This window comes from Aquarana catesbeiana, linkage group LG04, assembly GCF_042186555.1.
Source record: "Aquarana catesbeiana isolate 2022-GZ linkage group LG04, ASM4218655v1, whole genome shotgun sequence".
Taxonomy (NCBI): domain Eukaryota; kingdom Metazoa; phylum Chordata; class Amphibia; order Anura; family Ranidae; genus Aquarana; species Aquarana catesbeiana.
Window position 1 is genome coordinate 111489650 of NC_133327.1, and position 6000 is coordinate 111495649.

Here is a 6000-nt window from a genome sequence, read left to right on the forward strand (position 1 = left end):
TTGGGATGGCAGGGGAGGCGTTTTTCAGGCGCTTTACAGGTGCTATTGTTAGCCCTTTAGTGTCTGAGGAATGCCTCAATGTTACATGAGGTTACAAGCATTTGGCGTTTGAAATGCCAGTAAACTTCCACCCTAAACGCAATTTTTTGCGTTAAAAAAAAAAAAAAAAAAGGCACTAAACTCAACTACCTCTAAACAACTGTGTATGTATGTATATACAGTGTACATATACAGATAAGATAACAGAGGAGAGTTCAGGGGCTGCTGAAAAAAATGCCCAACTGCTCCAAATGTTCATTTATCAGCAGCAGTGTACATGAGGCCTAAAAGGGTCATCAAGCCTTAGGCTGGATTCACAGTGCTGCGACGGCACCCTGTGACTTTCTTCCAACTTGATCCGACTTGGATGCTATTTAGGAGCCTTACAAGGGTTTAAGTTGCACCCAAGTAGTGCAGGAACATTTTTTTTAAAGCCTGAGCGACTTTGGTAGTATCAATAAAGACGGCTCTCATATGGAAACATTGAATTTGACGTGTCATGCGACTTGGGGGCTCACAAGTCAGATCCCCTGTCACACCAGTGTGAACCGAGCATTGAAGATGAAATGTTCCTCGCCTCGATTCACTCAGCATCGATAATTTTGGGTCATCACCATATCAAGCAGTTCAGTATTCATATGGGGAACAGAAGGAGAGCTCCACATAGTGTAAAACCATTCCCGTATTTATTTTAATCATACACGATACAAGGTGATTGTTAACGTTGTAACATGCTTCAGCCGCAAACACAGTCTGCGTTCGTTCCTGGAGCCGGCAGTCCATGTAACAACGCTAACAATCCCCCTTTTGTGGGGCATGACACATTTAATTGTAAGTGTATTTGCTGGCTGATTAAAATAAATACTTGAATGGTTTTACACTATGTGGAGCTCTCCTCCTATTTCCCATATGAATAGTGAGTGGCTTGATATGGTGATTACCCAAAAGTATTGATGCTGAGTGAATCAAGGAGAGGAGTGTTTACCCATTAAAGTGATTGTAAAGTCTCGTTCCTTTTTTTTTTTTTTTTTTCCCCCCCCAAAAAAATAACAAACCTGATTTACTTACCTCCTCTTGGCAGTAGTTTTGCACAGGGCAGCCTGAATACTCCTCTTCTCTGATCCCTCTTTGATGCTCCTGGCCCCTCCCTCCTGTTGAGTGCCCCCACAACAAGCAGCTTGCTATTGGGGCACCCGAGCCAAGCTGCAGCTCTGTGTGTCCATTCAACTCCGGAGCTGCGATTTGCCCCCCCCCATTTTCTCTCTCTCTCCCTTTCTCACTCCTGAATGGCTAAATGACTTTGACAGCCACAGGAACCAATGGTGCTGCTGCTGTGTCTCAACCAATCAGGAAGAAAGTCCCAGACGGCCAAGGTACTCGTGGACATTGCTGGACAGGGGGCTCAGGTATAAAGTATTAGGGAGTGCTGTGGAGGCTGCTACACACACAAGGCATTTTTATCTTAATGCATAGAACACATTAAAATAAAAACCACCTGCCTTTACAACTCCTTTAATGCTGGATGACCCTTTTTATGGATGCAATCTGACTGAATCAAGATCTTCTTGTGTATCGTGTCACTTCCCAAGTCAAATATTTTTGGAGGTGAGAGATTTTTTTCTTTGAGGAGTAGTTGCTACGCCGGCCCCTTTCCTCCTCCTGCCCAAACACAGAAGCCTTTGTATTATGTGAGCTCACTCACAAATTACAAAGGCTTCTGTGAATTGGCAGCAGAGGAGAGAAGTGAGCATAGTTGCGCTGTGTGCCTCTTTCCTCTCTCACAACCCCGAGTGTCAGTGTTTGCTCCATATAAAACTGTGAGATATAAATAATAGAGATACTGTAAGCCCAGGAGATATCATGCACCTCCTTGGACTTAACTAATAGTCTAATGAGGAAAATTGCAGGGTCTGCAACCCTTCAGATGTGATTACTCACCATAAATGACATTTCTGTTGCAGGGGATGCCTGATATCAGACTTTTATGTTAGTGTAGACTTCTGGGAAAATGCGTAAGCCAATCACACAAGCAGAAAATAATCTTTCGGGGGGGGGGCTTTGGGGGTAGCCATATTTCATTGCATTTATACAGAAAATTACAGAGCTGCAGATTGAAAAGGAAAGGTAATTTGTTACAATATGACTTGTTTTGCAACTGTATATGTTTTATTTATTTCCCACGAACGTGGAGTTACCCTTTAAGCTGGCCATAGATGTAGCGATTTTCTTGCCTGAAACCATGGGTTGCAGGAGGGATAAAAAAAATAGCTGGAGTTTCTCGTTATCACGGTAAGGCCAGGTTTACATATGTGTGAATTGGGCAACTTGACAACTTGCATAAATGGACAATCTGAAATGCGTTTTCATTTTCTTTCCACATTTCCCAAAATCTTGTAGAAAAAAATTACATGTTCAAAAGACACATTATGCCTCATATATTATACGTTGGGGTGTTTTCTTTCCAAAATGGGGTCATTTTTGGGGGTTTCCATTGTCCTGGTGCTCCAGGGCCTTCAAAAGTGCAAGAGGTAGTCAAGAAATTATATGTGTAAATTATGCTCCAAGAACGCCTGAAGGTGCTCCCTCAATGTTGGGCCTCTGTATGTGGCCACGCTATGTAAAAGTCTCACACATGTGGTATTGCCATACTCAGGAGTAGCAGAATGTGTTTTGCGGTGTAATTTGTGGTATGTATATGCTGTGTGTGAGAAATAACCTGCTAATATGACATATTTTGTGAAAAAAATAGATTTTGCAAAGAATTGTGGGAAAAAATTACAACATCAAAAAACTCACCATGCCTCTTACTAAATACCTTGGAATGTCTACTTTCCAAAAAGGAGTCATTTGGGGGGTATTTGTACTTTCCTGGCTTGTTAGGGTCTCAAGAAATGAGATGGGCCATCAGTACTTCAGGTGTGATCAATTTTCAGAGATTGGCACCATAGCTTGTCGACTCTATAACTTTCACAAAGACCAAATAATATACACCGATTTGGGTTATTTTTACCAAGGATATGTAGCAGTATAAATTTTGGGCAAAATGTATGAAGAAAAATGACTAATTTGCAACATTTTATGACCGAAATGAAGAAAAATGCATTTTTTTTTTTTTTAAAGAATTTTCAGTCTTTTTTTTTTTTTTTTTAAGACAGAGAAAATTGAGTACTGTCCGTGATACTTTTTTTATTTGCACTAACATACAATTTTTCAGGACAAGCTTTCGGGGTATGTCCCCTTCTTCAAGGTCCAAGCAGTACTACTGCTTGGACCTTGAAGAAGGGGACATACCCCGAAAGCTTGTCCTGAAAAATTGTATGTTAGTGCAAATAAAAAAAGTATCACGGACAGTACTCAATTTTCTCTGTCACAATTGCACTAATACGGCTACAATCAAATCAAGTATTTTTTTTTTAAAGAATTTTCAGTCTTTTTTTTTTTTTTTTTTCTTTTTATAGCGCCAAAAAAAAAAAAAAAAAAAAAAACAGCGGTGATTAAATACCACCAAAAGAAAGCTCTGTTTGTGTGAAAAAAGGACAAAAATTTCATATGGGTACATTGTTGTATGACTGAGTAATTGTCATTCAAAATGTGAGAGCACCGAAAGCTGAAAATTGGTCTGGTTAGGAAGGGGGTTTAAGTGCCCAGTGGGCAAGTGGTTAAAGTAATAAAGGTTCACAAACTTCTTACTGTCAATCTTGATATTGACATATCCTTCAGAGGCGGCCGTACCACACCTTCATTTCCCCAGATCTCTGCTGTCTGCACCGACTGCTCATTATCCCCTGTAATAGAGGAGATGAGGGATACCTGCAATGTACTATCTATACCAGTCCTGAGAAGAATGATAATCGGGTATAACTGATCTCTAAGATACCAGTCCAGAAGGAGCCTGCATAGGCCTTGTGTACACACCAGCAGAGACACACCTGGTAATGGACCCTCATCAGGATATCATATTTAATGTTCACATGTTAAATAATAAAGCCCAACTCCAGCTAAAGCTCTGTACAATCTGCTTTACATCCACCACCAAATCTGTCATAGAAGGCCCTGTGCATTGGATACAGACAAAATACATTGTGTATATTTGTGCTCTTTTATGTAAAAATTGGTACGTTTAAAAGAAGATTGTGACATGTATGGTCACCCTAATACTTGTGATCTTGTCATGCTACAAGCGACTAACCTGTAGAGAAATAACTCACCCGTTCCCATGGTGATGCTCCCTCTCTGGCCAGATTAATGAGTTGTCATTCCCTCGATTGGCAGAAACACCATACAATCGTCCTTCACCAGCGAGGGAGAGCATTACCGCCATAATCCAGCCAATGAGGGAGTGACGCTGCAGAAACAGGTAAGTGGTTCCTCCATCCTCTAATGATTCTGTGTGACATTCTATAGATACAGCGCTGGCAGGGGCGACTAAACTGCTGCAGAAACTTTTTTTTTTTTTTTGAGGCTAGGTTCACATATCTCCGGCTGCGGTTCCCAGCATGGGGCCTGGTGCGTGTCTGTTCACCGTTTCAGGTGCGATTGAGGTCTGAATTTTTGCCTGAATTTGCTCCTGACCCAAAAATGCACAGGACCCTTCTGACATCTGGACTGCGTTCACCCCTTTGTGAACCGGATCCATTAACAGCCGGTCACACTCGCCTGTCATGCAAATTGGATGCGGGGAAACCCACATCCAATTTGCATATATGTGAACCTAGCCTTAAGCATTTAAAGTGGAACTAAACCCATCGATCAGTTTCCCAAAACAGTTACATTCGGGGAATGCCGTGAGAGAGAACAGTAAAAGTTGCTTGTGCTCTCAACCAAACTGTCAAGCCATGCTGTTATAACTGATCACTTGTGCAGCACCCACTGCAGATCAAACTGAGGCAAAGATGGCAGCTTCATGAGCTGTAAACAATCACTTACAACCCAGGGGCTCAACCTGTGGCCCTCAGGGCCCCTGCAGACACTACTCTTGGGTTCCCCATTTCCCTGTAATAGCCGGGATTTCTAGCAGTCTCATGTGCTGTGTCTCCAGTCTACTATTGTCTCTTGAACCATGTTCCCAGCCTCCAACAACTCCTATATTCTGATCGTAGTCTCTTGTAACATTTCCACTTTCTCTTATACCCACAATCTCTGATCATATCTTGTCTCATGACTGCAATTACTAACCAAATCTTGTATTAAACTTGCAGTCTTTAGGCTTGGTTTACACTATCAACCACATGTGAATCGCACATGAGAAACGGAGCGCATTCCTGCAATTCATATGCGATTCAGTGCAGTGCAGTTTGAGCCCATTCATTTTAAATGAACTCAAATCACACCAAAGAACTGCATGCAATTTTGTACCATGCGATATGCGCACTGTGTTTGCGGTGTCGTTGACACCTGGAGCAGGTCCCAAGGGCAGTGCGTTTTGCATGCGGTATGGGACACGGAACTGATTGCAGTGTTTCCCGCACTGCATAAGACCTGGACTTAAAGTGACTGTAAATGTTCCTTTTTTTAAAAATAAAAATTATACTTGCCTGCTTTGTGCAGTGGTTTTGCACAGAGCAGCCCTGATCCTCTTATCAGGTCCCTTTAAGCACTCCTGACTCCTCCCCCCTGTTGATACCCCCATAGCAAGCAGCTTGCTATGGGGGGGGCACTTGTGCATGCTCACTCCTTAGCCGGCTGAGAGAGACTCTCTCTGCACATGGCTGGATCGAGATCAGGCTCAGGTATATATTTAGGAGGGACTGGGGAGCTGGACAAAGAGGGGTTTTTTTTACCTTAATGCAGATAAAAAAACCTTCAGGCTTTAGAACTACTTTAACCATCTTGTGTATCATAGTAAATATTAGTGAACTGCACCACAAAATTAGTCAGTACAGTAAGAAAAATGTGATGAACCATGCACCCTACTCTTTAACAAAACATATACATCATAAAGTGCAATATCATGAACGACCG